Source organism: Hyalella azteca, unplaced genomic scaffold (genome assembly GCF_000764305.2).
Source record: "Hyalella azteca isolate HAZT.00-mixed unplaced genomic scaffold, Hazt_2.0.2 contig2960, whole genome shotgun sequence".
NCBI lineage: Eukaryota > Metazoa > Arthropoda > Malacostraca > Amphipoda > Hyalellidae > Hyalella > Hyalella azteca.
This window is the reverse complement of record NW_025933217.1, coordinates 56,599-66,305: the sequence shown is the minus strand read 5'-3', so window position 1 is coordinate 66,305 and position 9,707 is coordinate 56,599. Positions and strand designations below refer to the sequence as shown.

The 9,707-nt window shown below is 40.5% G+C and overlaps 1 protein-coding gene across 1 annotated transcript in view; it reads right to left on the bottom strand.

Annotated features, from left to right (window-relative positions):
• Positions 1–7,065, bottom strand: part of LOC108681426 (mucin-5AC) — a gene marked incomplete in the record, with an annotated part of 40,712 nt that extends 33,647 nt beyond the window's left edge. Inside the window, 1 exon segment of the mRNA XM_018170452.2 lies at positions 6,929–7,065.
• Positions 7,066–9,707: the final 2,642 nt, after the last annotated feature.

Genomic DNA, 9,707 nt, shown 5'->3' with positions numbered 1-9,707 from the left:
ACCAGAGAAGACCTAGATGCTAAAGGAAGTCTATCTTTGTAATTGAAAAAAGAACCTATTGTAAATTTATTTACCAAAATAATATTGAACTCTATACCGATGAAATATTCCGAGAGAAGCCTTTGGATATCAATTTTCATACGTTCGGATTGGTGGCCGAAATAAGGAAAGGACAGGTAAATTTTTCTGAGGGACGGGCCAAATGTGAAATGAGTTTGTCAATAAGAAAAGATGAATAGCCGTTGTTGCGAAAAAACTCTTTGAGAAATACAAATTCGTCATGTAAAAACACATAGCTTGAACAAACTCTAAAAGCTCGGGACAACAATGTCTTCACAGAATTTATTTTAAACCTAGAGGTACAGAAACTGTAAAAACTGAGAGAGACTTTGTAAAAACTTTGGTTCATAGAGATGGCAATAGTTTTAAATGTTCTGTTTTTAGAAAGAGTTCATTTTCTGGTTTAGGACTCTTGTCAGGGTAGAGGAGGTAGCTTGGCCACAGAAACAAGGGCTCTATTGTTCTACGCTGGCGGGGCAGTGCTGCACGTTGCCCTCGCCTGGTCTGTTTGCGTCCCTCGCTGACTCGAGATCGCGTTATTTCAGATGGAAACACTTTTACTATAGGCTTTTTTTTCTATTTGCACTCTCTTTTACTGACTTCACTGAAAATTCAGTCATTCACTGACACGGATCATAAAAACAATGCAAAAAGAGTTCCGAAAACGGCACAGTTAAAGTTAAAAGTTGAAAATCTGGGACCGCAAAACACGAGCGTCCGCTCTCGACCACAGCTGAAACTTGACTTCAAAACTGAACACACAGCTGAAACTTGCCGTCTTCGTTTCGACGGCAGATGGAAGAGCGGCCTGGTTGAGAACAGCCTACTTTTTTCAGCTCATTTAATCATTCGAAATTTTCCTGGCTACATTTAATTGATAGCAACTCAACTCATAATTTTCTAATAAAAATTCAATTATGATACACGACAGTTAGAAGATTTTCAGTTAATTCTTGAGTTCGTGTTGTGTCGAGTAGGAGCAGCGACTTCGAACGAACAGGAATGATAAGCGAATATTAAAAACTGATAGGAATGATGAATCGGCAGTGAACCGAAATAATAAATTAAGAGTTAGTTACTCAATGACTTACAAATACTCAAATACGTTAGCAGTTAAGCGCCCAATCAGCGAAAACAAAATGAAACGTACGTTGGAAACTATCCATTTAATTCGGATACTGAGGCCACAAGGATGATTTCAAATTATTAAGATGAAAATAAATGTCGTGAAAACAATTTTTTCGAAATATCGACTTCACGAGTTATACAAAAAGCTATGTATGACGAGCATTTCACTGTGAAGAATATCAATTCGGGACCAATGTATATCAGAACTATCATGGTTAATAATTTCAGTGTAATTGAAACATGAGAAACTATAAGTATACTCATGGAATATTTATATCCATATGATAATTTCACTTAATTATAATGAACGCGTTTGAACAAATTACCAGTAAAATAACATTATAAAATATAAATAAACTAAATAAAAAATATAAATAAATTACCAGTAAAATAAGTTACCAGCAAATTAATAAATTCCAGTAAAGACTATTACTGGATGCTCGGTATGGATGCTGCTAGTATATTCAGACCGTGGCCGCTGAAGGGCAAAGAAAGTGTCTAGCGGCGAGAGTAGGAAAAAAAAGCAGAACGTGCAGCTTTCACTTCAGGGAGCAGGCAGTGGAAGTGAGACATCCTGCTCACTCCAACGTGGTCACTTCCTATAACATACGAACATGTTTACTTCCACTCACACCTACGTGGTCGCTTCCTATAACATACGAACATGTTTACTTCCACTCACACCTACGTGGTCGCTTCCTATAACATACTAACGTGTTTACTTACACTCATAACCAACGTGGTCACTTCCTATAACATACGAACGTGTTTACTTACACTCACACCAACGTGGTTACTTCCTATAACATACGAACGTGTTTACTTCCACTCACACCAACGTGGTCACTTCCTATAACATACGAACGTGTTTACTTACACTCACTTCCAGATACACGGATATGTGTATAGTGAAGTCCGTTCCTAAATTCCTTTTAGTCAGCAGCTATTAAACTTCCACGTAAGGTCATATAAACACACAGTGTCAATATTAATAAACTGTAATAATTATTTTCTTTTCAGAAACAATCTTTTCGACATTTAGCTTCGAGATACAAAAACTAGACGTCACTTTGACTTAAACGTAACGATTTACTTTAATTTTTTACATCAATTTCATAAGGGATATGAAACTGCCGTAGTGCACCATCCGTGGCATGTCGTAATGCACCATATCGTGGCATGTCTGCTCGCCGAAAATTTACGATCTTCGAATTTTTCGAGCTAATTTATATTGTTAGAAAGAATTTTTCGCGTGAATTTAAGTTTTTGACCACAAAAAAAAACATTCGACTTCGCACTTTAAAGAAAAGATATTCGAAATCGTTCTTAAAATTCATAGACGCTTCTTCGGTGAGTGATTGAAGACAGGCCGCCGATTAAGTGCCTACGTTTATAAAATGTTTGGGTCTTTTATGGTGTGTAAATAGTGCCATAATTTGATCCTATAGCACTCAAACGTCCTTTCTCACTGGGTCAGGATGATTTATACAGGGGCAAAAATTGCATCCCTATTTGGACAAAGCCCCATTCATTCTGCTGAGAGTATGAGGTTCGATTTCATTTAGAGAAAGTTTGGCTGGTAGAAACCATGACGTGACCAAGCTACTAACTACTCCGGCATCCTGAACGTTTTGCGGGAACTCGTGCGAGTAACTGTAGAGCTAAACACATTGCAATGAACAGTTTATCTCGTGGCATTCTAAAAAAAGAAAATTGGCCACTTTTTAAACTCCCGGAAATTGTTCAAAGAAACGTTGCATCTGTGCATATATTTTCAATTATAAGATATATCAATTTCTTCATATCTCGTGTCGACGGGATGTCAAAAATTTCACAATGAATATCTTCATAATTGACGCTGCTCTATCCTGTTATCCTTCTTTTCCTTCAATTTATATTCTTAGCTCGGCATCGATCAAGTTATGGCAAATTCTTAATACGATGGTCATAATAACACAATGGCCATAATGATTTCTTCGATTAAATTTTATGCCTGGAACGTAAATGCTGGACTCCGGATTTTCGTAGAGCTTAAAATAATTGTAGAACTCCAATCATTGCAGAACTTGTACTTCGGTTATAGTATGGAATTGTTAAAGGTGTCAGCATAAGGCTGTTAGATCGATCGCCGATTCCCAACATCGCAGAATATTTAATGTTTCTTTGCGGTATCGAACATGCAATTTACTATTTCAATTTCGCTTTGCTGAAAACCGCCCGGTAACCTCGATGCTTTAGACCAGAACTCTCGCAGGTAGCTAAGATCAAACCACCAACACAACTCTGCTCCAATCTCGGTACTCTGAACCATAACCACTGGCCATATTCGCACGTATCGACCGAACGTACGCGAAATGCTAGCATGGCGGGCAACATTGCTATACGAGTGCGCGGCTGGACAAGAGAAACAGAATGTGTCGTTACGAAACGCAATCCCTTCCCCTCCATTGGCCCCCTCCCATGCATGCTCCAATAATCCTTCTACTCCCCTCTCCCTTACTCACTCTTTGCTCCCTTCCCTTACTCCTTCTATGCCATTCTCTCATGCTCAATTTACCCAACTTTTCTTTACAGACTCTTTACTCTCTCTTTGCTTTGCTCCCTTTATTCCTCTATCTCCCCGTTCTATTCTTCCCCTCCACCATCGTTCATCCGTCTATCCGCCCCCCTCCCCCGCGTCAAGGCCTCGCTCAAGACAGCGGCGCTCACGTCACGCCGCCCCCGCCAGCGGCCGCTGACCTGACGTGACACGTGACTTACGTGACGTGACACGTGACTTACGTGACGTGCCACGTGACTTACGTGACGGCAGCTATGCCACGTAGCTTAGTTAAAGCACGCCACACTGCAGATTATCTGGGTCTACTGCAGATTATCTGGGTCTATTGCAGATTATCTGAGTCTACTGCAGATTATCTGGGTCTACTGCAGATTATCTGGGTCTACTGCAGATTATCTGGGTCTACTGCAGATTATCTGGGTCTACTGCAGATTATCTGGGTCTACTGCAGATTATCTGGGTCTACTGCAGATTATCTGGGTCTACTGCAGATTATCTGGGTCTACTGCAGATTATCTGGGTCTACTGCAGATTATCTGGGTCTACTGCAGATTATCTGGGTCTACTGCAGATTATCTGGGTCTACNAGTAATACACTGAAAACGCTACCCTGAGTAATACACTGAAAACTTTACCCTGAGTAATACACTGAAAAGTTTACCCTGAGTAATACACTGAAAACGCTACCCTGAGTAATACACTGAAAATTTTACCCTGAGTAACACACTGAAAACCTTAGCCTGAGTAATACACTGAAAACTTTACCCTGAGTAATACACTGAAAACTTTACCCTGAGTAATACACTGAAAACTTTACCCTGAGTAATACACTGAAAACTTTACCCTGAGTAATACTCAGAAAACTTTAGCCTGAGTAATACACTGAAAACTCTAGCCTGATAAATACCCTGAAAACTTTAGCCTAAGTAATACACTGAAAACTCTAGCCTCAGTAATATACCGAAAACTTTACCCTGAGTAATACACTGAAACCTTTCCCCTGATCGAGTAATACACTTCAAATTTACCCTGATTAATCTACTGAGAACTTTTTCCTGGGTAAACGAAGACCAATTTTCTTTAGTAATACAGCGATAACTTTTCCCTAGGTAATGCGGTGATACTCTTCCGTGAGTGATGGGTCGATAAATTTCAAGTATAGCATCTCAACAACGTTTTTGTTTCCTTGCAAGGTCTTCTTTTTGCTACGCTGCCACGCAGACGCTTCTCTAACTTCTAACTTCCGATAAGCTAAATAACTTCTCTATGGATAAGATTAAGATTAATATTGAATAATATTTACATTATTTGGACGAAGTCGTCATTCTGTTAAAAGTTCGATGACATCACCAACGGGTGAAGGTACTCTACTATATACTCTTATATTAGGCTCGTCAGGTACATAGTCCAATAGCTCGATCTGACGTGTTGATTGCCATTACTAATTATACAAAATAATTATCCCTGAGGATACTAATAAAATCAATTGACTGATATTAATAAATGCCCCAGTTGAGGACCATATATCACAGCAGCTGCTGCAAATATAGGATCGTTACTCAAGGCGCATCGATGTTGCCGGCCGTACAGCTTCTGTGAGGTCCGAATTCTACACGGCGTGGCCGCCGGTCTGCCGGTGATATTCTTTAACGCGGGACTCCCCAACTGAATATGACTCCCTAACTGAGTAATAATTTAAAATTAATTAATTCTTAATATTAATTGTTCAATCGATAATAATTATAATTGAATAGTTAATATAATTAATTAATCAATATTAATTATAATTAATAAATAATTTAGTTAATTAAAAATCATTAATAAAATAATAATCAATAATTAACTAATATTTATAATAATTACTAATTGATGAATAATTGCTGCCACGTTAATTGTATTGATGCCTAGAAACCGTTTGAAGAAACAAGCCTATAGGTATTTAGATATAAAAATAAGAGCTCAGGTATGACCATAGGTGTGTGGATAGCGACGTAACACAGCAGGCATGATCATAGGTCATACATAGACATAGGTCATACATAGACATTATACATAGACATAAGAGAGCGGATCTGTTCACAAGCATGCAGGTATGATCACATTAGAGCGGCATACATGGGTATGAAGTCTACATGAATATAACGCCTACATTGACATGGTGCCTACATGGACATGACGCCTACATGGGCATGGTCCACAATTTCATATATCCTACATCGACATAAGGTAATACACTGAAAAGTAAAAGTTCCCTGTTCAATATCACATGAGATCTACATAGCCCTTCTGCCAACATGGACATGACACTGAGATGAAAATAGCTCTTTCAGGGAACTTAAAACTACAAGCCTTCTTGGACATGCCTTCATCATCAGCATACCTACATGAACATGATTAGTTCATATATAGACTCAAAGCCTACATGAAAATAAAGCCTACATGTGCATGCAGTCAAGATGGAGGCCTACATGTGCCTACTCAAGACTGGCAGAACAAAGGGGCGTGGCCGACGCGATGCTGCAGGCTAAAGTGATGTGAAAGTAGCGCTGCGCCGTGCGCCTTACTGCGCCTCGGGATCTGCAATGCGCCTTACTGCGCCTCGGGATCTGCAATGCGCCTTACTGCGCCTCGAGATCTGCAATGCGCCTTACTGCGCCTCGGGATCTGCAATGCGCCTTACTGAGCCTCGGAATCTGCAATGCGCCATAGGATCTTGCATTCTAATTTCGGATAATTGTTGAATTTTCATGTTATGTCCATTCGCAATTCTTGTAAACGAGAAAACTTAAATAATATTTCATTTGAAAAGTCCGACATGCAACAAGTTCAAATATTTTATAATTATGTGTGCATTGCAGTTCTCTCATCAAACTGGATATATTCAGCGACATAAGTTGTCATTAGGACAGAATATTATAACCCTAACATTCACTATGAATGAAAAATATTTTGCATACATATTATACAAACTGGATGTTTCCTGTTCAATTGGCATGAATTAAATTTCTGTGTAGCTTTCTTTTATCGTAGGACGTTCTTACAAAATTGCAGTCAATTCTTCAACCACGGTAATTAAAGCCTTCATAAATAGGCTATCTTAGATATCCTCAAGATGTTCTATTATTTTTCAAGAAAATCATCGGCATCAGTTAAAGTTGCCCTTGGAAATGCTCGCCTCACCGTGTTGAGTGGTCAGAGGGCGCGTCGGCAGGGCAGAGTTAAAAGGCACTTCTAGCATTCCATTTGCAGGGACGAAGAGCAAGGCGCACACTTTCGCACGACGACAGCAGAGCTACACACTCCTCTCACTTTGCCTGCCAGAGGCCAACTGACGCGGTTGACCAGTTCGCCTACACCGCTGGCCGCCGCTGCTGCTGCTGCTGCTGCTTCTGCTGCCGCTGCTGCTGCTGCTGCTGCTGCTGCTGCTGCTGTCTGTTGCTGCTGCTGCTGTTGCTGCTGCTGCTGTTGCTGCTGCTGCTGCTGTTGCTGCTGCTGCTGTTGCTGCTGCTGCTGCTGTTGCTGCTGCTCTTACAACTTCAGCTGATATTCTTTTTGCAACAGTAACAGCTGATGCATCCGCTGCTCATGTTGCTTCAATAAAGTATTGCATGGAAACTTTCGTAAAAGCCCAGATATAAATTGAATCAAATTGCACCATTCATATTAATCTAGAAAGGAGTCCTCAAGAAATATGTCTTTCAATAGTAATAGTGTTGTGAGCTGTCATTATGCCTGTCGCAAATTAATGACATCACAAAATTCATACAGCTTACTGGGGTTTCGAACCCCCAACTCACTGCATTTATCTTACTGTTATAAACTACCCGATCATTCTATTGATTTTGACCATAATTTTCACAAGAAGCTGGGATCGAACCCGCAACTCACTGTTCCAAACCTGCTACTATGAACTGCAATCACTCTGAATTTGAATATTATTCAATTTGAGTAGCTCTACTGGTTTCAAATCGATGCTGTACGGTGATAATAAAGGTGCACTTATCATCCAATTTTTTATCAAGTATTGCAGTTTTTTTCAGTTTCTTCAAAATGCCTAGTGAAACGTCGAGAATTTAAACAGAATTCTGCGGAAAAATTTCTTCCCATTTCAATAATCACCAAATTTTGGAATCCTTAGAAATCAACTTTATTTGTACGAATACCACTGTAATATAACCCATCGCCGATTAACTCAACTAAATACAAGGTAAATTGGAAAAATTAATCGACGTTATGATTGATTGATGCTAAATCCCCCCACCCCCCACCAAATGTTCTTGCACGCCGGAAGGGTCATGTTAAATTATCCTATTAAACTTATTAGCAAATAAATCGTTGTATATTGCTGGAATAAATTCGCAGGACACTGCCCATCTCACGCCTTTTAGAGATTTTAGGACCTGTTATATCAATAATATTTACTGGTTCGTAACTCCGCCAACCAATCATTAAAGGCTTTTTAAGCCAAACACACCAATCACAGATGAGAAATCACCCGTTACGTGTACTTAGGGGCACAACGCGCGCTGTGGCCACTACGTGTAATTTGGCCGCTAATTGTAATTGGGCCGCTAATTGTAATTAGGCAGTTAATTGTAATTACGCCGCTAATTGTAATTAGGCCGCTAAGTTTAATTAGGCCGCTAAGTGTAATTAGGCCGCTAAGTATAATTAGGCCGTTAATTGTTATTAGGCAGTTAATCGCAATTAGGCAGTTAATTGTAATTTAGCCGTTACAATTAATTAGCCGTTAATAGTTATTAGGCCGTTGCGTGTACCTAGTCCGCTACATACCCTCATGCGAGTTTAGACAGTATGGCCCTGAGTTACAGACACCACATTCTACCAAGTATTCAACGAGGTCGGCTTGCCACTAGATCGAAATTAACAACCAGTATGAACTTTTCATACATGTAACCATTTTATAATCGTCTCCGGAAAACATGGAAAGATTTGGCTTGTGTTAGTGTTTTTTTTAGGTATTAAGTTATATTTCATTCTTGAGCAAAAAAATTTTGCGCTCGTTAAAAACCAACTGATAAAACGTCATTTATCATGAATACGCATTCAGAGTCAGAGATAAAATCTTAATAAACTACATTACATGTAAATGTTAGTTATTGGCAAGGCTTTCCAGAGAAACTTATGAACGCATGGCATCCATACATGGAATTCATACTGCTGATACACTGCAGGTACGATAAAAGTGCCCTGCAGGTGCACTGCAGGTGCACTGCAGGTTCACTGCAGGTGAACTGCAGGTAGACTGCAGGTGCACTGCAGGTGCACTGCTGGTGCGTTGCAGGTGCACTGCAGGTGCGTTGCAGGTAGACTGCAGGTGAACTGCAGGTAGACTGCAGGTGCACTGCAGGTGCACTGCTGGTGCGTTGCAGGTGCACTGCAGGTGCACTGCAGGTGCGTTGCAGGTGCACTGCAGGTGCGTTGCAGGTGCACTGCAGGTGCACTGCAGGTGCGTTGCAGGTGCACTGCAGGTGCGTTGCAGGTGCACTGCAGGTGCACTGCAGGTGCACTGCAGGTGCACTGCAGGTGCACTGCAGCTGCCCTGTGTCAGGAATGCAAGGGAGCAGCACAAGGCCTGTGACCTCCAGCGCTGCAACGACGGCACATTACGCGAGTCTGGCCATACTGGTACGACTGGTTTTGAGTAGACCCTCCGAGTTATAACAATTTAGAATAGACCCCACGAGTTAGGATAAAATAGAATAGACCCCATGAGTTGGGATAATATAGACTAGACCCTCTGAGTTAGAATAATATAGAATAGACCCCACGAGATAGGATAAAATAGCTGTTCCAGCGTGACCGAGGACAGCTACAAAAGACTTACTATAAGGATACTAAAGAAATAGGCCCTGAAGTATCACAAGACCTTGATATATGAGCAGACCTTTAATTATGATTCAGCCGTCCCTCTTGGTTATCTGGGGCCGTGTATTAA